Source organism: Sus scrofa, chromosome 13, assembly GCF_054392235.1.
Source record: "Sus scrofa isolate SSC_HxYL_T2T_F1_AM1 chromosome 13, Sscrofa_HxYL_maternal_Yorkshire_Landrace_v2.0, whole genome shotgun sequence".
NCBI classification, from domain to species: domain Eukaryota; kingdom Metazoa; phylum Chordata; class Mammalia; order Artiodactyla; family Suidae; genus Sus; species Sus scrofa.
In genome coordinates, this window is record NC_139395.1 from 30,616,990 (window position 1) to 30,639,813 (window position 22,824).

Consider the following 22,824-nt stretch of genomic DNA (forward strand, 5'->3'; position numbering starts at 1 on the left):
ACCAGCACATCGATCAGTCTGGCATTGCTCTCCCTTCCTTCCTAATAGAATAAAATGAGGAGATGGCTGATGAATGCTGAGAAGGGCGATTCCAGATCATTTAGATGTGAGTAGTCACACAGGGCCAGTCTCCCTGCTTAATGAAGATCTGTATAACTCACATCTTTGTAAATATGAATTATTCAAATACACTATTACCCTTTGAGATGATATTACCTAATAGAGCCCTCATAAGTATCAAGGCATATTGGATGTTTTGGGGTAGAAAACAAGCAAACTGTAGAAACTGGCAATTTGGAAATGAAATCCTTTATTGAGTAATAGGTACTCAGATGTGCATCAGAAAGCAATCATTTCTTAAAAGCATTACATGATTCTAAGTTTGCAAAAATAAATGAGAATGACTTGCAGACAAAGGGAGTAAAATTCATGAACTTTTGGAAAAAAGAGTTTATTTTTGTATGCTCATGATCAATGGAGACTATGTAAAGGTGGTCCAGAGCCCTCAAATATCAGTCTAAGGAGGATGATCTTCAGCCTATAAAAAGCATTTCATGGAGCTCCCTGGTGGCCTAGTGGTTAAGGGCTTGGCTTTTGTCATGTTACCCTGTGGCTCAGGTTCATGCTGTGGCTGGAGTTTGATCTCTGGCCTGGGGACTTGGGCATGTCACAGGCACAACCTAAAAATAATAGAAAAAAATATTTAAAGTATTTCATGATTTTCCTTTTTTTTAAAACATGGGGATAAAATATGAAAATGAAGTTTCATTTTAGGCCGTTAAAGTTTAAGGCTGCATGCAGGACAAATGAGAGTACTTGCAACTTTGGGAAAAGGAACACAATTTGGAGACAGTAGTAACGTGGATCCGTATGTGAAGCAAAGTGCAGCAGACAAGAGCAGAAGCAGTGGGGAGAGTGGATGGAAAAGACAGATGTGAGAGGCACTCCAAAGGAAGCGTAAGCAGGACCTGGTGCTGAGACGAGACAGAGCTATGATGATCAAGAACAGATGTATCCAGATGTTAAGTCACCCATGCACAGCTCATCTGTGAAAAATGGCTGCTAAGTTCAAGGTGAACATTCAAGACCTAACGTGCTATTGAAACATTCCCACCACGGACCCATGCAACACACTCAGGTGCCCTGTAGCACTGTAGACATCCAGAAAAGGATACTGAGGGACGCAGGCTGAAACCACATTGTGGGCTGAAAGCACAACACATGGGAAAGCATGGATGCAAATGGTTATCAAGCACTCACATCTGAAATGGACAAACTGATGGGATGGGGAGGAGTGGAGGGGTGACCAAGGGTGGAGAAGAGAGTGGTTTGCATAGAAGCTGATGAAATTGAAGCTTTAGGGCCCCTCCTTTTCCCCACCCTTTTCAATAATCTCTTGTTATATCTTCATTCTGTATTCTTCTCAAAAAGGCTAGTGACCAACCAAATTGTACAAGTAAACTTTAGACTCACAAAAGCCACATTCTTCTTCCTTTGCCTGGAGGTGTGTTGACATGATCATATGGGCTTAGAATATTTGCATAAGAAGTATATTTTAATAATAGCTGATTAAGACTCTGTCCTTTTCCATGTCAATTGCACTTTTCTGAAGTGGTGGTGGGCATTTCAGAAACAGCTGAGGGGAGACTGGTAGAGATGCACTTTGTCTGGATTTAGAGAGATGATATCCTGTGATAAGAACAGTTTCCAAGAACCTCAAACTACATGCCTGTGATATTCTGGGCATTGTGACAGCCACACATTGTCACAAGATCCTAGTGTGTTAGGCACTGGTCTTGGGCACCCAGTACTGCAAAGATATGGGACAGAGAAGAAAAAGATTTACTTGCAAGATCTGAAGCCAAAAGATAAGTCCAAGCAAAATTCTTCCTAATTTTTGATCCCCAAATTTGCTGTCTCCAAATTTTCATACCATTACCATTAATGAATTGTGAGGCTGAAGGAAAAAACTATTCTAAATTATTAATTAAAAAGTACCTATTTAGGAGTTACCGTCATGGCTCAGTGGTTAACGAATCCAACTAGGAACCATGAGGTTTGGAGTCAGATCCCTGGCCTTGATCAGTGGGTTAAGGATCCGGCGTTGCCATGAGCTGTGGCATAGGCTGGCAGCTACAGCTCTGATTAGACCTCTAGCCTGGGAATCTCCATGTGCTGAGGGTGCGGCCATAGAAAGACAAAAAAACAAGGAAAAAAAAAAAGTACCTATTTATCAGAGTTCCCTAGTTGCTTAGCAGGGTAAGGATCCTTCATTTGTATTGCTGTGGTACGCATTTGATCTCTGCTTCTGGAACTTCTGCATGCTCCAGGCATGGCCAAAAAAAATTTTTTTTTTAAATACCTATTTATCAACTACTAGAGGATGAATAGAATTAACTTTTATTCTCTCTACAGAAACTATTATGAAATTACTACCATATGATGAAACAAAATATGTAGACCAAAAAGAGAAGGAAAGTTATTTTTGAAGTGTGTTGGGCAGTTAATATTATTATATTTCTTTCTGCATTATCCATATTGATGTTTTCCAAAAATTATTTATCAACTTTTTAAAATTGCTGATTAGTTGCAACATTTTTTCATTCTAAGTAAATATTCATTTTTGTAATCAATCCTCCATTTATAAATTTATCCTTTTTTTCTAACTGAGTCCACCTGTTCCCAGTTGTTTCGGTTGTAGGTACTACAAAATCTGGATCTGTCCCTGTGTTGGGGAGACACTAAGTACACAATCTTAACCTGTGGCCCAACCATGCAAACCATTTTCGAGTTAAACATCTGCTATGGTCTGAACGTGTGTGTCCCCGCCCTGCCACCGGATTCGTATGTTAACATCCTAATTGTCCAATACAATGGTATTAAGAGATAGGGAGGCTTAGATCATAAGGGTGGAGCCCTCATGAGTGGGATCAGTGCCCTTATAAAAGACCCCACAGAACCCCCTTTCCCTTCTGCCCTGTGTGGATACAAGAATAACCTAGGGCCTGGAAGATGGCATTCTCCTGATAACACTGACATCTGATCTCCAGCCCCCAGCCTTTGAAACTGTGAAAAATATAATCCTATTGTTTAAAACCCACCAATCTATGGCATTTTGTTATAACAGCTGAAATGGACTTATAGCATCTCTTGCTTTTAACTTTTGTGGTGTTTGCCCTTTTTACATTCTGTTATCTAGCTCTGCTCTTTATTTTTTTTGTTGTTTTTTGGCTTTTTAGGACTGCAGGTAAGACATATGGAAGTTCCCAGGCTAGGGGTCAAATCAGAACTACAGCTGCCAGCCTACACCACAGCCATAGCAACACTGGATCCAAGCTGCGTCTGTGACCTATACGACAGCTCATGGCAACACCAGATCCTTAACCCACTGAGTGAGGTCAGGGATTGAATCTGTGTCCTCATGGATACTACTCAGGTTCATTACCACTGAGCCATGACAGGAAGTCCTAGCTCTGCTCTTTAATATCCTCATTCTTTAATGGTTATAATTAGGGAATATCTTTGTAGTTTATATATTAGTGAAATATATTCCTATTCCCTAATACTCTATATTCCAATTCCAGTTTTTTAAAAAAATCCATTTTCTGCATAACTAGCATTTGAGGAATCTGTTTAAGCAGAACTTTAAAACTGGTTCAAATCAGAGACATGTGGTTCAAATCAAAACCACAGAATATAAACCAAAGTCAGGAAGACCTCAACCTGTAACATTATTCCATGTAGAGAGTTTCAGGAATTATAATTTGTTTCCTGTAGAGAAGCATTTTCAGAGTGCACAAATGATCTTGAACTTTGGCCAACAGAGAGGAATTATCTATCATTTATAAATACACTATTGCCAGCAAAACTAATGTTAAGTATTTTTATTGCATTTTATAATGGAATACCTAAGATGTGTTCTAGCTCGCAGGAAGATGACCCATTGAAACTGAAGTATATACGAACAAATTTGGAATGTCAGTGATCATTCTTCTCAATTTTTCCAATTCCTCTGTGTTTTCAATGGAAAAGAATCTATAAGATTAGGTAGGGATAAGACATGAGAATATTGATTGGTCACTAGAAGTGACATATCTGAGACAAACCTCATTTTTATTTTCATTCCATTCATAACCAAGTCTTTATTTGACCTGCTAGGGTATGACAAGTAGCTGAAAGTAAGTGGAAAATAGACACTGGGTATTGGGACACCACTTTCAATCTTCTGATTATGAGGAAGCAAATGCAAAACACGTGTCTTTGTCATTATATGTGTGTTCACATACGATGGTAGATTGTGCCCACAGCAGAAACCCATGGCTGACATCAGAGGTGCATCTGTCTATCTTTCTCAAATTGCTAACATGTGACACTAACTGGCCTTGCCAGAAGCCTTAGTACTCATTGAAAATATGACTAGTGGAGTCCAAATAAATAATAGGAAACTTGCCTTTGCACATAGCACAGCCAGCCTCAGGATAAGTCGACAGTCAGCAATGTGGAATATTGTAATACAGTTGTCCCTTGGCAACCATGGAAATTGGTCCCCTCAATCCACAAGCGCATACCAGAATCCATGGATGCTCAAGTCCCTTATATGATGCATGCTTTGCAGCTTTGGTCGTGGAAAGCAAATGGTACCCAGAAACACTTCCTCTTGGCCAGTGGTGAGTGTATTAGGGTCTCATTCTTCTGTTTGCCTAAACTGGAGGGGTTTTAGCCATTAAGATAAGAGTTCTACCACTGTGGTGTAGTCTGCACTTAGGGCATGTTTACTTTCCTCTGCTGAAATTAGAACCCAACACCAGCAGATGCCTGCTTTCACTGGTTAAAAAATATGCCTTTTGGAAAATCATGGACTTGGAGAATAGACTTGTGGCTGCCGGACAGGACAGGGAGGGAGTGGGAGGGATCGGGAGCTTGGGGTTATCAGATACAACTTAGAATAGATTTACAAGGAGATCCTGCTGATTAGCATTGAGAGCTATGTCTAGATACTCATGTTGCAACAGAACAAAGGGTGGGGGAAAAAATGTACACATGTAAGAATAACTTGATCCCCATGCTGTACAGCGGGGGGGGGGGGGGCAAAAAAAAAGAAAGAAAGAAAGAAAAAAAGAGCTAGTGAGGGTGTAGAGCAACTGAACACCTATACAATGCTAGTGAGACAGTAAAATGATACAGCCACTTTGAAAAGCAGTTTCATAGTTTCACATAAATTTAGTATTCCCTTACCATATGATCTTGGAAACCCCCCCCAAACAAGAATTTATGTACACACAAACACACACACACACACACACACACACAAATATGCCTTTTGGAGTTTCCGCTGTGGCACAGTGTGTTAAAAATCAGACTGCAGCAGCTCAGATCACTGTGGAGGCATGGGTTGAATCTCTCCTGCCAGAGTATGGGTTAAAGGATCCAGAGTTGCTGCAGCTGTGGCATAGTTCACAGCTGTGTCTTGGATTCAGTCCCTGGCCTGGAAACTTCCATATGCCATGGATGCAGCCATTAAAAAAAGAAAAAAAAATTCCTTTGCCAAAAATGTCTTAAATATGACCATAACTCATTTGCGTAAAAGTCACCACAATGGTAGAGAAAGTTCCATGTTTTAAGGAGCCTTCTCTCATTTTATTTTTATCTCTACTATTACTAAAGTAATTCTCTCCAATTTCTGCAAACCACTAGGCAAAGCAATCAAATTCATTCCATTTATTGTCTTTGAGAACTCTGGTTATAAAAGCTGACCATTTCATTCACAGTTCTATTCATTCGGATACTCAAATAATCACCTGAGTAGTAAAATGTTGTTTTTTATTTATTATAGGGTGTAGTTTACAATATAAGAAACAAATGTTCTCATAAGAATTAGCATTGGCACTCTTTTCACTTACGCTTTAATAGACGAAAAAAATATAGACCATATTTTGGTGTATATCAAGTTTCCCATTTTTATTTGCTTTCTATCCAACAGATATATGCTCAGAACTCTATGCTAACTTTGCTTGCCTGAAATGTTTCTCTGTTTTTGTCTCTTTAACACTTCAAGGGTAATAGTCAGTGGTTATATTTTATCTCTTAGAATATCTTCTCATAATGATATTTATTTATATATATCATTGTTGCATTTACATAACAAATCCTCATTATATATTGTGTTTTACATATGTAGCACTGATTAAATGTTTATTGGTTATCTGAGAATTAGGGCTCTGGTATTTCTTTGGTATAATTTAACTTTAAAGAGATTCCTTCTTCAAGGCAAAATTTCTGGACAGAAATTTTATAGTTGACAACTTCAGGAATTCTACATATGGAAAAGAAATATTTTATTTAGAAAACTATTTTGAACTATAATAGGCTGCTTTCCTGAATGTGTTTTGTAAACTTGAACAAGTTTCTTACTTGTTATCTGCCAAGGTTTTGGGTTCTGTGGGATATTGCTTATAAGCTGGATGTACTGATACATGTGTGTTTTATCTTATATATGTAACTTAATAATAAGGAAAACTGGCTTATTAAAATGTTTAACTCTGCAGACTATTAATTAGATCCATTTCCTGAACTGAGGAATACTTGTAAAATTACTGATATTGTAATATTATAATTTCAAGGAAGCAGATTTTATCAGTACTGTAATAGTGCTATACTTCTTGCTTTGGTGATGGATGCTGTCATAGTTTAGCCTCTTACATTTGGTTGTCTCTGTTTTGATTCTGATTAAGATGTGATCACATTCACAGAGTTAACAGCCCTTAAAGAGTGTAAGTGGGTCCCAAGTGTTTGTATATCAAGGAGTGATGACATAAAAATATTTTCTTTCCACGGAGTTCTCTGTTGGCTAATGACAGGCAAGCTCTCCTTGAGTCCATCATTCTCCAAGGAGTTGTTCTCTTCCTTGTGCCATTACATCATTAGACCATAGAGAGTCACGTGATCTATTTACACATCTTGCCCACCCACCCTCTACAGGAGCCCTCTGATCCTAGCAGCTGAAACAAAACCACCAAGCAACTGTTACTCTGTTGTTCTAGGATATTCCTAGCTTCTTCTTAGCATGAATGTAAACCCTTGTTTATATTCCTTTGTTGATGTCTTCTAGGATGTTGGGCATTGAGGCATCTTATGGGATGATGAATAGCATTTCATCTGTGGTCACAACTGTATTTGATGCTGTGGGGTGCTGGAGTGGGCTAGTACCATTTGTGAAAGCTGATTGCTTGGTTCTCAGAAATTTTGTGAGCCAGTTGTTGACTGTTAGTAGGTTAAAATCAGCCAAATAAAATTATTTATACGGCAAAAATCAGCAAAGCTATACACTGAGGGGGGTTTTTGTTTGTTTTTGTGGAATACCAGCATAGTACTAATTCTGAGTTAGTTTTCTGTTTTGATCTCTGCTCTGGCCAGTTTGCCTTCTACTGAATACAGCAAGAACTATGGTTTCTTTTGGAGAAGCAAAGGAATGGTGACTCTTCAAAAACTCTTTCAGTAATTATACTTTAGAAAAGGCTTTGTCTCTTTTTGTCAAGTTACACATAGGAGTATCTAAACCAGAGAAAAATCAAACAAAATCATTCCCTAGACTATTGGAGATGTGTAAAGTACTTTGAAATGTATAAATGGGTGACTGTCCCATTTGTATACAATGAACTATTTGCTACAGTTACCCTAGGGCACACATCATACTTGTTAGAAATTAGGAAGATAATTAAACTGAAATAAGCTGTTTAAGCAGTTGTTTACCCACAAAGTCTTCTTGCAGAGCAACAATTTTTTAAAACCTAATTATTTTTAACATTAGAAGCTATGAAATTGGTACAGTTTATTTTGTGCATATAAAATTTCTCGTAAGAGTATGGACCTTTAGCAGTTAGTATGTCGTTTAACCGATAAGCTTTTATCCACTGGCAATAGGATGTATTTTATTTTAATGAGCGCTTTTACAATTTATAGATATTTTCTCACAATTTGTATATTCTGCAAATAACTTGCCTTGTGAAAGTTCATGTTTATCTTAAAAAAATTCTTCTGAGGGTCTTGTCATCAGTTTATCTGAAGGCAATTAGTATCAGTAGTTGAAATAGTACCTAATGAACTTAATGTCTCATTGAATAATGACATTCTTGGTTTATACTCAGTTTGGACCAGCATCAGTGGCTTTTTATTTTGCATTGGAAAAATAAAAAGGCAGCCTCCAGTTCACTAGACCATTCGAGGGACCAACCAGTGCACATCTTACTCAATAGAACATGATTGTTCTTGAGAACAATGGGTATCATAAAAATGCTTTAGGATTGATGTAATAATCCTAGCTAGCCCTGTAGAGGGCTTACTGTGTTCCAGGTTTTATTCTCAGTGCTTTACACATAAGCATTCATTTGAAGTGTTTAACAGTCTTCTAAGGTAGTTATTATCCCCAGTTTTACAGATGAGGAGACTGAGGCAAAATAAGCTGAGTAATTTGCCCAAGGACGTGAAACTTAGCAGGGCCCTGTGGGGCTCCTGGGTACAAGTCTTTTTGTCTCCCCTTGTTCTTGTTTTTAGGGAATAAGCTTCAGCCTCCATGACCTTCCCTTGAGTTCCAAAGGGTAGGTTCAAACAGTTGCTAATCAGGGAAGGGAGGGGATGCAGAGACAAGGGAGTAATAGTTAGGAAGCAATAGTGTAACCTTTGGGTAGGGTCCTGGTTACTCTTCAAGGAATATACATAGCAATATCTTTGAGTTCTTCTGCAGAATTAAAACCCCTAACAAATGAAAACTAAAAAGGAGGACCACCAGAACCAGTCATAGGCCCACTAAACACCAACTTTGAAGAAAAATACAATCTTGCATCTACACTGATCTTTATCTGTGGCCCTATTTTCTACTCCTAAACTATAAAACCACTTCCTAATCTCTCCCAAAGAAGTACACAGTCTTTAGGGTATTAGCCTGCTGTGGCCTCCTTTATATGGCAAAACAATAAGTCTCTTTTTTTTTTTCTCCTTTGCCCCAAACTCTGTCTCTGTGTTTCTACTAGGCATCAGTGGACAGAGGTTGAGTTTCAGCAACAGCCATACAATGAGTGGTACAGCAGGATTGAAACCTGGGTGGTGCAGCTTCAGAATCTCTGCTGTATGGTGACAGTAACACTTCCTTCTTCATCATGAGTCTTTGGAGAGTCTGCAGATCAAGGGCAAATCCTCTTTTATTTGCCAGTCTCTGGCACTTATTTTAAAAGAATAAGAGTAATTTGGAGAAGGAAAAGTACGGCTGCCTTCTTGTTGGGGATAGTTCATTCTCTTGGTCAGAGAATATCACTAAGGGGAAAAAAGTTTCCAGTAATCACACAACAAAGAAGAGGCATCAACAATTGAATTTGGTTTTAGACACTCTCTAGGGCACAAGGAAGACTGACTTAAAATATACTGAGGAAAGGAATTCTTATAGAGGTTTATAATGAAAAATAGAAGTTTGAATGTGTAAATATCTCATAAGTTTCTGATTTAAAAATTGTAATAAATTTGAAGTTCCCTGGTGGCTCAGCAAGTTAAGGAACTGGTGTTGTCACTGCTGTGGCATGGGTTCAATCCCTGGCCTAGGAACTTCCACATGCCATGGATGTTGCAAAAAAATTATAATACATCTGATAACAATATAAATGTCTAGGAGTTCCCATCGTGGCACAGTGGTTAATGAATCCAACTAGGAACCATGAGGTTGTGGGTTCAATCCCTGGCCTTGCTCAGTGGGTTAACGATCCGGCATTGCCGTGAGCTGTGGTGTGGGTCGCAGGCACGGCTCAGATCCTGCGTTGCTGTGGCTCTGGCGTAGGCTGGCAGCTACAGCTCCGATTAGACCCCTAGCCTGGGAACCTCCATATGCCCCAGGAGTGGCCCTAGAAAAAGCAAAAAGACAAAAAAAAAAAAAAAATCCAATATAAATGTCTAATATTCATTTTATTTTCATATCATTTTTTCTTGACTGGCACATTAATTTATTCTCATAGTTATCATCTCAAGGCCCCAAATAGCATAAATGTTGAAAATATACTCACAGGAAATTATCTGAAAATGCCTCTTCCAATTTTTATAATGAAGCAATTACTTTGCATGTATTAATTGCTGCCACAATTTTGATCTGTGCTCTAACTTTGTCTTCTTGAGGAAATTATTGTGTTTTATAGTCTAAATTTCATAGATTTAAGACTTTCAAAGTATAGGTTCCATTCACATTTAATTTGGCTGCATCAATAAAATATGAATGAATTGGCTAATAAAACAACACAATTATTTTATGTCATGGAATACGGGTTATTTTTTATGAATTTGCTGATTTGCCCCAGTAGTTCACTCTATGAAAGCATTCTCCTTTTTTACCTTGGTCTAGTTTAGAGAGAAATAAGTTTTATAGAATAGCAAATATCATTGGGCAGGGATGTACAGGTCAAATAGATGATGCCCTATTGAAAATGCAGAGCTTCCTTCCCAGGCAGAAATCTTGTCTGCTGAAAACAGAGACCTTTATTATGTACCAGCAGTATAACTCAGTTGCTCTCTTTTCTCAGTATTTAGCAATTTTACAATACAGATGAAACTTTGGTTATTGGTTCGAAACAGATAAAATATACCCTGTCCTTCCCATAGATTATACTTGACTTCCTGGAAATCTTAATAATATCTGCTTTGGGTCAGAGAAGGTATCCGCTGAAAGAGAGATTTGTATGCCGAAGTCTAGACCCACTCATGAGGGAGAAAATACTTAAATATGGTCCCTACTGAAAGGAGATCAATTGCACTTAAACATGTATGAATAGCAGTGTATAAATTGTGATCATTATTTTGTTCAGTATGTTGAGGGGTTGCAGACCTGAAGGATAGTGTGGGGGTGAGTGCCCTGTCATTATCAGAATGATCTCCATCAGCAAGAGCAATAGAACTTTCTGCCGTGATGGCAGTGTTCTATGCCTCCCTGTTCAGCACAGCACTTAATAGCTGGTGTTTTGAACATTGGAAATGTGGCCAGTGAAACACAGGAACAGAATTTTTTTCTTTCACTTTGATTGAGTTAATTATCTTTAAATAACTGCATGTAATTTGAGGCCACTGTCTTGGACTACACATGCCTAGGGTTATATCTGGATTTAACTGGAATGTACACTGCTCAGCTTCATTCCTGCACATGCTGCTGAGTAGCTAACCAGCCTTGCAAAGCCCTATAACTTCCCTGAGTCTCAGTATCCCCAGCTCCAACATGGGCATAACAATAAGACCCACCTCTGAAAGTTCTGAAATTATAAATAAAGCACTGAATATAAAGCACTTTGAACTGTGCCTGGCATGTAATAAATGCTCAACAAACATTAGCCTTTGCTATTCTTACTCATTATTTTTTGCCCTTTTATAAATTTTAATAATGTAGAAACTGAAAACCAGAGAGAAATGAAACAGGTCTATAGTAATAAACAGAAAAATCTATGAAATGGGATGGAATTTTAGGTTATACCAAAGGAATATGTGAGCTGTAGATACAGAGACAATAATTATAGGGTGACCATAATATATTTCATTTTGCTTTGGGTACAGTGTATATCTTGCATCCTGGTTTAATTATTAATATTTCACCCTTTTGTTCTTCAAAGTATCCCAAAGTTGTTTGCAAGAAAAATTTTAGAGACTCTCTACAATAACATATAGGAATGCGGTCTAGGTATTCTAAGAAGACAAAGTAAGGTAGATGCACATGTGGCTGTGACACTGGGAAACAGAGGAAACAGGTTAAATGTGGGCTGGAGGGATATTCTGAAGGTGGGTTGAGAGCTTAGGTTAGGAAAGTAGATGTGACTGTATGTGGCATGTATGCTATTGTTACAATTCACCTGCTCATCATATATTTACTTTCAGAAAAAATTCTGATTTAATTGGACAAAATGATTTGATATGTCAAAAAAGCCTTATACTGTTTGATGTTCAGATTGGCCTTCCACTATTGATAGCATTTTTTATTATACATGATGTGAAACAAAGGGCTTCATTTGTATCATGGCATAGCTGCTGGTAACCAAATCAGGAACGTGATTGGTAGTATGACAGTCAGTTGCTGGAACATGGCTCCTTCTGTCTATTTTCATGATGGAAAACGCACACTTTAAAAGAATTCATTGAGTTGCAATAAAATACCGGGTGAACATATCTTCTGGCTGTGTTCTATGTCTATCACCGTTTATGCTAGATTCTAGTTAGGAAAGCATATATGAAAAAGCTAGGGGAGTGAATTGCTGGCAATATCATTAATTGTGATTTTAGGGAAACAGTGTATTAAACTATAAAACATGGTATATTATTTAAAAATGAGTAAGAGTGAAGTTGGAAATTATGAGGGAACAAACTAAACCAAGAACTTAAGTAAAGATATTTTACAAAGTCCAAGAATGTGAGTCGGTTGTACTTGTTTCACTCTTCAAAAGTTCTTCCCCTTTTCTTGATCTCTGATTACACTCTGAATTGAGGTGCTGACCATTGGCTTTCTGGGCATTCTGCATCAACAGTGGATGGTGACCTGGTCTGGATTTTCGCTCTTTCCCTGGTGAATCTAGCCCATCATGAAAGCAGACTTTTGAGTTTATCTCCAAAGTATTCCCTAGAAAAACAGAACAGAGGTACCATAACAAGGATTATGGTATCACTCTCAGTATTTGGAGGGAATTCTAAGGATTACTGTTATAGTGTAGCAAACATTGTAGTCTCCAACTGGGGAGCAAGTTGTGACTTCATTTTTTGCAGGAGGAACCAATCATTATCAATACTGGACACATGAGCTATATGGGTTATTTTCAAAATGTAATCTCGACTTTTTAAACTAATAAGTAAGCACCACAAAACATTTTTTTAATGATTTTTATTTTTTTCCATTATAGCTGGTTCACAGTGTTCTGCCAATTTTCTGCTGTACAGCATGGTGAACCAGTCACACATACATATATGCATTCTTTTTCCTCACATTATCATGCTCCATCATAAGTGACCAGACATAGTTCCCAGTGCTACACAGCACGATCTCATTGCTAATCCATTCCAAAGGCAATAGTCTGCATCTATTAACCCTAAGATCCCAATCCACCCCACTTCTTCCTCCTCTCCCTTGGCAACCACAAGTCTGTTCTCCAAGTCCATGAGTTTCTTTTCTGTGGAAAGTTTCATTTGTGCCATATATTAGATTCCAGATATAAGTGAAGTCATATGGGATTTGTCTTTCTCTTTCTGACTCATTTCACTCAGTATGAGAGTCTCTAGTTCCATCCATGTGGCTGCAAATGGCATTATTTTATTCTTTTTTATGGCTAAGTGGTATTCCATTGTGTATATATACCACACCTTCCTAATCTAATCATCTGTCGATGGACATTGGGGTTGTTTCCAAGTCTTGGCTATTGTGAATAGAGCTGCAATGAACATTCGGGTACATGTGTCTTTTTTAAGGAAAGTTTTGTCTGGATATATGCCCAAGAGGGGGATGGCTGGGTCATGTGGTAGTTCTATGTATTGATTTCTAAGGCACCTCCATACTGTTCTCCATAGTCTTTGTACCAGCTTACATTCCCACCAACAGTGCAGGAGGGTTCTCTTTTCCCCAACCCCCCTCCAGCATTTGCTATTTGTGGACATATTAGTGATGGCCATTCTGACTGGTGTGAGGTGGTATCTCATGGTAGTTTTGATTCACATTTCTCTGATTATCATTGATGTTGAGAATTTTTTCATGTGCTTGTTGGCCATCTGTGCATTTTCTTTGGAAAAATGTCTATTCAGGTCTATTGCCCATTTTTCCATTGGGTTGTTGGCTTTTTTGCTGTTGAGTTGTATAAGTTGTTTGTATATTGCATCATTGTCAGTTGGATCACTTGAAAGTGTTTTCTCCCATTCTGTGAGTTGTCTTTTTGTTTTCTTTTTGGTTTCCTTTGCTGTGCAAAAGCTTTTCAATTTGATTAGGTCCTATTGGTTTACTGTTGCTTTTATTTCTGTTGCTTTGGGAGACTGACCTGAGAAAACATTTGCAAGGCTGACATCAGAGAATGTTTTGCCTATATTCTCTTCCAGGAGTTTGACGGTGTCTTGTCTTATTTTTAAGTCTTTCAGCCGTTTTGGCTTTATTTTTGTGCATGGTGTGAGGGTGTGTTCTAGTTTCATTGATTTGTATGCAGCTGTCCAGGTTCCCCAGCAATACTTGGTGAAAAAGACTGTCTTTTTCCCATTTTATGTTCTTGCCTCATTTGTCCAAGATTAATTGACCATAGGTGTCTGGGTTTCTTTCTGGGTTCTCTATTCTGTTCCATGGGTCTGTATGTCTGTTTTGCTACCAGTACCACACTGTCTTGATGACTGTGGCTTTGTAATATTGCCTGAAGCCTTGGAGAATTATGCCTCCTGCTTGGTTTTTCTTCCACAGAATTGCTTTGGCAATTCTGGGTCTTTTGTGATTCCACATAAATTTTTGGATTTTTTGTTGTGGTTTGGTAAAAAATGTCATGGTTAATTTGATAGCGATTGCATTGAGTCTGTAGATTGCTTTGGATAGTGTGGCCATTTTTACAGTATTAATTTCTCCAACTGAGGATCATGGAGTAGCTTTCCTTTTCTTTACATCTTCTTTAATTTCCTTGATTAATGTTTTATAGTTGTCAGCATATAAGTTTTTTACCTCCTTGGTCAGATGTATTACCAGGTATTTGATTTTTGGGGGTGCAATTTTAAAAGGCATCGTATTTTTGTATTGCTTTTCTAATATTTCATTGTTAGTATACAGAAATGTGACTGATTTCTGGATGTTAGTCTTATATCCTGCTACTTTGCTGAATTTGTTGATCAGTTCAAGTAGTTTTGGGTTGAGTCCTTGGGGTTTTCTATATATAGTATTGTGTCATCTGCACACAGTTTTACCTCTTCTCTTCCTTTTTGGATGCCTTTTATTTCTTTTGTTTGTCTGATTGCTACGGCTAGGACTTCCAATACCATGTTGAATAAGAGTGGTGAGAGTGGGCATCCCTGTCTTATTCCAGATTTTAGTGGGAAGGCTTTCAGCTTTTCTCCATTGAGTATTGTATTTGCTGCGGGTTGTCATAAATGGCTTTGATTATGTTCAGGAAATTTCCCTCTCTACCTACTTCAGTGAGAGTTTTTATCATAAATGGTGTTGGACTTTGTCAAATGCTTTTTCTGCATTTATTGAAATGATCATGTAGTTTTTGACTTCTTTTTTGTTAATGTGGTGCATGAAATTGTTTGATTTGTGTATGTTGAACCATCCTTGCAAACCTGGGATGAATTCCACCTGGTCATGGTGTATGATCTTTTATATATGTTGTTGGATTCAGTTAGCTAAAATTTTGTTGAGAATTTTTGCATCTATATTCATCAAAGAAATTGGAGTATAGTTTTCTTTTTTTGTGGTGTCTTTGTCTGGTTTTGGAATTAGGGTGATGGTGGCATTATAGAATGTCTGTGGGAGTGTTCCTTCTTTTTCAACCTTTTGAAAAAGTTTAAGGAGGATGGGTATAAGTTCCTCTTTGCATGTTTGGTGGAATTCACCTGTGAAGCCATCTGGTCCTGGACTTTCATTTGTAGGGAGTGTTTTTAGGACATATTCAATTTCATTTCTAGTGATTGGTCTGTTCAGTTGATCGATTTCTTCTTGATACAGTTTTGGCAGGCTGTAAGTCTCTAGAAAGTTGTCCATTTCTTCTAGGTTGTCAAATTCGTTGGCATACAATTGTTCATAGTATTCTCTCATGGATTTTTGTATTTCTGCAGTATCCATTGTGACTTCATTTTCATTTCGTATTTGGTTTATTTGGGTTCTTTCTCTCCTCTTCTTGGTGAGTCTAGCCAGAAGTTTGTCAATTTTGTTTACCTATTCAAAGAACCCTCTCTTAGTTTTACTGATTTTTTTCTATTTTTTAAAATTTCTATTTTATTGATTTCCTCTCTGATCTTTATGATTTCCTTCCTTCTGCTGATTTTAGGTTTTGTTTGTTCTTCTTTTTCCAATTCATTTAGGTGGTGGGTTAAGTTGTCAATTTGAGATTTTTCTTCTTTTTGAGGAAGGCCTGTATTGCTATGAATATCCCTCTGAGCACTGCTTTTGTGGCATCCCATAAATTTTGAGTGGTTGTATCTTCATTATCATTCATGTCGAGGTATTTTTTGAAGTGTGGCTTAATTTTGTTTTTCCTTAAATCAGAAGTTGGCCAAATTAAAAGAAGAGTTAGGGCAAAGATGTCAGTGGTGTTTGAATAATTGAGCAGACTTTATAACAGCCAATTCTGTCATTTATATTAGTTATTCTTCTCTAGCTTATACATTCATTAATGAAACTGATTTATAGGTGCTTAGTTGAACAATAACTATATTACTTGTGTTTCCAAGTACCATGCATTTTAAAATGTAATTTAATATCTAAACCTCTGGGATTTCCCATCGTGGCTCAGCCAAAACAAATCTGACTAGCATCCATGAGGACACAGTTTCGTTCCCTGGCCTGCTCAGTGGGTTAAGGATCCGGCATTACCATGAGCTGTGGTGTAGGTTGCAGACGCCGCTCAGATCTGATGGTGCCGTGGCTGTGGCATAGGCCAGCGGCTGCAGCTCCAATTTGACCCCTAGCCTGGGAACTTCCATATGCTGTGGTTGCAGTCCTAAAAAGACTAAATAAATAAATAAATAAATATTTAAACTTCTGAATGGAGTTCAATGACTTCACATTAAGTCTCCTTGTAAATAGGCACAGAGCAATGTGTAACTATACAATCTGCTGGTGTTTTCAAAAACTAACATTTAGAGCAAAAGTGAATCTCATCCTAAGAGAATATTAACAAAATCTCAGTAGTGATTTGTAAAAAATATGAAATTAATTATCTATCCCATCTACCATGACTGTTTCATCAGTGTTTAGTGCTTTTTGGTTCTTGATAAAAATGGCAAACCCCAGTTCTAATGATATAGTTTCATCTCAAGAAGAGTTGTTCTTATGTTTAAAAAAATTTACATGATTGGCTCTTGTTGACCCCCCCCTTTAAAGGTAAATTATTCCAACTGGGACTGAGAGATCAGTGTTTAAGGATCTGCCTCATAATGACAGTGCAAACAACAAAAAGAAATTCAGGAGTTCCCTGGTGGGTCAGCAGGTTAAGGATCCAGTGTTGTAACTGCTGTGACTCTGGTTCAGGCATTTCCATGTGCTGTTGGTATGGCCAAAAAAATAACCTAGCTTTAATTCTGTGCCAGTCATTGTGCTAACTATTTTATATGTTATTTATATATTAAATCCCCACAACTGTCCTGTGAGGTGAGATAATTATAATCCACTCTTTTACTCACTAGAGGCTTTGGTGCCCAGTTACTGGTGGCCTGGATTCTCAGCAGGCAGTCTGGAGATCTCAAGTTACCATTGTTGACAGCAGCTATTACCTAGGCCAGTAGACAGAATATGCAAATAATTGCCTTTTGTGAGGCGTTTTGTCCCTTTGTGCTCATTTCCATATCTGAGCTGTAAGTAAGCAAAGAGAAGTGGGGCAGGTTTTCACCAAAATCTATTATAAAAGGTGTGATTGAAACATTAGTTTTCTAAAGTCAGGAGTCTCCTGAATGGAGAGGCAATTGCCTTGCATAAAATTGCAAAGCCATCATGTACGTGGTTCATGAAATGCTGGCTAAAACCTCATGGCTTGCCCTAGGTATTAATTTAGCACTGTTTCTTACTGTTTGCATGGACAATATTCTTCTTCAGCCTCATTTGAGGCTATTATAGACACCACAGTGATTGCCATGGTCCTGCCAGGTCTACTCTCTCATGTCCTGTAGAGGACAGGTCTGCAGAAACAAGGTTATGTGGAAATTACCCAGCCTACGAGAGGAATCCAACAGCCTGCAGCGGCAGTCTCTTCTGAGCAATGGATTGCATGTGTACGTGCAGGCTAAATAATGTATGATTTAAGACAGAAATGTGGTCTGTATTCATTTTTGGATAGTAAAAGAGTTGGCATCTCAGTCCCATGGGAGACTTTACACAGGGCTTTACTCTTGAGTAGATAAAAGAGTACAAATTCTCTTGCACTGGAGATGAATAAAAACAAATTGAAGAGACCATCAGCAGAGCAGACTGCTGTGTGATGGAGTCCAAGTCTACCCCAAACCACCAGACCAACTGCTTCAGGATCCTGCCAGCAACCAGATGCCAGGAATAGAATTGACTGCAGTTTGGCATCAAGACCCAGTGATTCCCATCCAAGGGGAATCACATGCAAAAAAATATTTAAAATTCTCTCTGGAAAGGAGTTATGTTTTCAATCAGAGGGTGAAGTACATTTCAGACCTAGTCTGCTGCAAAGGACATGTGGCATGCTGACCTCTTAGTTACAGAGAGTGGAGGATGTCCCGGGAAGGGAGGTAAACACTGTATGAACTTGGGGCTAAGAAGATGAACTGTAGTTAGGTGAGGGGTTTTTCAATAAAGTGGGTTTTAGGCCATTGAGTTATTGTCATTATTCCACAACAGGGACAGTATTAGCCTTTCAAGGAGAGGAGATGGATCCGTACAAAGCAGCGGTTCTCAACTAGAGGCAATGTCACAGCCCTGGAGCATATTTGAAAATATTTGGAGACATTTTTGGCTGCCACAACTTGGGGGGAGGGTAGCACAACTAACATCTAGTAGTAGAAGATAGGAGTGTTGTTAAATATCTTACAACACCTAAGACAGTCCCCCACAACAAAGAATTATCCTGTATAAAATGTCAGTATTGCCGAGGTGAGGACCTTGTATTAAAATGACCTGGCTAATATGTGTGTGTTATAACTTTACCTTCAGACAGGTGTCTATCCAAGATAGCTGGGCATGATTTTCTTTCCTCTGTTGATGTGTGAACATTTATTTGATGTACCAAATGCTTTCTGTTAAAACAAATAAACAGGAAAACAAGTAAACAAAAACAGAGTGCATCCCCCTCCAATTTATCTCCCAAACACGCGGGGGTTATGCACACAATGGATTGGCCTCCAAACCACACGCTTTACAAGAATGTCTGAGGACCCAGTGGATTCACTTTTCAAACTTGAAAAATGAGGCCTATTAACAAAGCACACTAAATGAATCAGCTGTTTAGGATGATCTACAAGCCAGTTCATTTTCCTGTTCTAAAACCATGAATCTTGACAAATGAATGCGCTTGTTTGACATGATTTGAAAAACTCATAATGTGCTGGCTTCTGATGGTCACTTCTCCTTTGAGATTAAATTTAAAATGGACTTCATTTAAATTCTGATATAGCGAATGGGCTTGTTAGCCTTCATTGTGACTATATACTGTTTATTATCATTCTTTCCCTCCCCGTTTATTCATGGATGTGTCTGGGCTTCGAGCAGGGAGTCATCCTACAGCGTTCACTCCAAGGAAGCTGTGTTTATTGGTGCCTGTATCATGAAGGGGCAAGGTTCTGTATGTTGTCTTACAGGGGGTTGGGTGACTTCTGAAATCAGACTCCCTAGGGTCAAATTGGGGCTCTTGTTGTGTGACCTTGAGAAGGTCATTTGTCCTTTGTGCCTCAGTTTTCTCATTTGTAAATTGAGAAGAAGATAACTGGCCTCAATGGGCTGTTAAGGAGATAATATATAAAACGCTAGGCAAGCAGAGGATAAATGTGACCTATAATTATTACTGTCATGATTTTAAGACTAACATCTTCCCCAATGGATACTAAGTCATTTTATTTGATCTTCTAAAGAGGACCCTGGTACTAAGTGGCTGATAGATCTGCCCCAACACATGGTTATGAGGGCTTTAGCTTCCATGTCGGCATCCCTCCCAGCCCCTCCCTGCAAGGCCACTGTGAATAAACCTCTAAGAAAAATCTGTGTACTCGCCAAGCATATTCAGCTTGAAGACAAGCCTGCTATCCTCCTCCTTCAATAGAGTACCATCAAAGCCCCTCTTCTGAATGTCTGCTGTTTCTACAGGTTCTAACAAGCTGACACTGCAAATTCTCAGCAAGGCCTGGCGCTATTACAGCTCAGCATTACAATGTTCTCTATCCCCAGACTGTAAATCGTCCCCACTCCTAAATAGGATTTATAAAGTTTGACTTTGAGGTAGCAAAGCCAATTTTATCTAAAGGAAATAATACTTTAAAAAAAAAAAAAAAACCTAACATTTAAAAATGTCTCTCTTAGTGCTTCAAAATGATTTAAAAGTTAATCAATGAGAAAATGGCAAATCCATCTAGAAACAAAGAATTGAGAAGAAATCAGAGCCACTTTTAATCAGGAAAGTGGCTGCTGTGACCAATTAACCCCTAAAGGTTATTGAGGGCTCCCACCGCCCCCCATTATAAAGATGCTATAATTTGGTCATTTGTCTTTGGCAGCCAGAGCATACAAAATCACTTTTGCTTTTCACAAATTAATTCATTTAGGTTTGTGCATTTGTCAGACCTTCTGGGAACTTTCTGCCAAGGTTTTGTTGATTAAAGGATGTATATTTTGAAAAAGGGTGGAGAGGAAGGAATTTATAGCTCTTAAAACAGAAGAATGATTTACAGTGTCGACTGCTACATGAATCCTTCAGTGTATCATCAGCAGATAAATAAAAATACTAAGGATTAGCAAGAATATTGGCACTGGGTCTTAAAACATGTGGATTGATTGGTTCAATAACACTGAGAAAGTCTCCGTCTTTCAGTAGAATTTCTAAAACTCACAAACAAGAAAAGGACATAGAAAACCACCTTTCATTGTATATATTTTTCAAAGGGCTTTTGAAATACATCCTTCCCCTTCAACAGTCTGATTCTTCCACTCCACTTTTTAAAATTATATACCTCATCTCTATGCGTATAAGTTCCCTATACTCATTCCAGCTTTGATTCACTTTTAACTGTTTTGTTTAATTTTTCCCAGTGAATACATCATGCCCTTTAGAGGGCACATTTATTGTTTTAGGCACCATGCAGTTTACTAAATGGTGTCCGGTTATGGAAATGCTCACAAAGACCCTTGGGGCGAAAAAAGAATTAAGTCAACATATATTGATCATGCTGTAGTTGGCGCTTTCTTATTTGATCCGTCAAGGGCTCACTCAGCTGAACTGGTCTATCTGATCTGTGCTACAGAAAGCTGGAGACATTTTTCTGGCTCCCTGGTGTTTTTAAAGGCTATGCAATGGGGGGAAAAAAAACTGCTTTAAACAAAGCCTCGTTTTAAAAGAAGCTTGAGTACAGAATGGAATTCAAAGAATTTGGAGAGAGGGGAGGTGAAAGTGGCAAGAAACAGCTTGAAAAAAGCCTGGGAAATTTTAAAGAATAAAGCACAGGAGAGGAGTCAAAGATAAATCCCATCTGTTTCCTTGTGAAATGCACAGACAGCCCAGGACACTGTTTCAGCAAGGCTGTGTTGAACACCTACTAAGCTCAGGACTTGTAAAGAGATTGTGTGTTAAGTGTTCTGGGGTGTCTGAGGAGTGAAACAGAATTTGTAGATCCAGAAGAAACTTTTATTTTTTTTAATGTCAGTTGACACATTTTATTCAGCTTTACACAGATCAGAAATTCCAAAAGGCAATGACTATTTGTTATTTTATTCAAATACTGAGAACAGAAAGTATTCTCCCTTGTAATTCATTTTAAAATTCTACATTAAAAAATGTTGGTGATAGATTCAGTAATACTTAAGCAGTGATTGAGAAAAATATGTTTTTCAAGAAAGGGAATCCTAGACTCTGGGTTTTGTTCCTGTCAGATCTGCTCACTCACTTTAAACAAACTGCCCCCACCGTCTTCAGCAATTTGTATTGGACTCACTGCTCTGCCTCCTCCTACCACCTCCCCCATTCCAAAGGAGTCCATATAGGAAGCTTGAAGGTCCTTTACATGTGAATTGGTTCAGATCCTGGCCCGGGGTAACAGTGGGCATTCAGAAGAAAGGATGATTCTGGAAACCTCTCAGAGATTTTTGGATGTGGGAACAGATGAAACTAACATCAAGGTTTCTAGCATGGAGGCTGGAAAAATGACAGCAAGATGGAAAGAAATGGGTTGTGATGGGTGACTGTGTAGAAAATTGAAAGATGAGAGACCAGATGGAGTGAGTTACATTCTTACCTATAGCATCCAAGACACTTTGTTTATGGCCAGTTGGGAATCTGGACAGGGGCAAATCCGAAATCCTGGAAGGTGTAAAACAGATTATTAGAGCAAGAAACAAGCCTGGGCATTGCCTCCTGTCTCTACAAGTTAAGTGCTGTGCTTACTCAACTTTTACTATACATGATGTAGCCTAAGTGTTTATTAAGCACCCACTTGCTGTTTGATAAGTACTTACCTCCTACCACTGATAGAACAGCTAGAGAGTCTTCAGGTTAGAACTGGGCCAGAGTGTCCCCACTGGAATCAGGATCAGTGCAGTCATTCATTGTGTCCTTTCTAGAGGACAATTGAGGACATCCAGGGTAAATGTAAAGGCTAACATCACTGCAAGACAGATAGGAATGACAAATAGTGTCATCATTATTCTCACATTTTTGTTTTTGCTAACACTTATTGTGCACTTACTCACGTCCAGAAACCCTTTTGTTTGCATTAGCTCATTGAGTTTTATAAAGACCCTATAACATAGGAGAGTACTAAGTTTATCCTCCTCATATTAATGAGACTATTGCATCTCAGACAGGTTAAGAAACCATCCAAAGGTCACACAGCTCGTAATAGACACACCAGGACCTCAAACCCATATAGTCAGTGTAATTTTAGAACTTTTGAAGTTTGCCTATATGGAAAGGAAATAAAAATGATGTA

The 22,824-nt window shown here is 38.3% G+C and overlaps 1 protein-coding gene and 1 long non-coding RNA gene across 37 annotated transcripts in view; one reads left to right on the top strand and one right to left on the bottom strand.

Moving 5' to 3' along the window:
* The window catches only part of RBMS3 (RNA binding motif single stranded interacting protein 3), a 1,488,242-nt gene that overhangs the window by 873,063 nt on the left and 592,355 nt on the right, over positions 1-22,824 (top strand). The window lies entirely within an intron of this gene.
* Positions 1,729-22,501, bottom strand: LOC110256377 (uncharacterized). Its single transcript, XR_014822571.1, has 4 exons — positions 22,352-22,501; positions 22,132-22,196; positions 18,842-18,930; positions 1,729-1,810 (listed from the first exon to the last, which is right to left on the bottom strand). It is a non-coding gene; the product is annotated as an uncharacterized LOC110256377 (long non-coding RNA).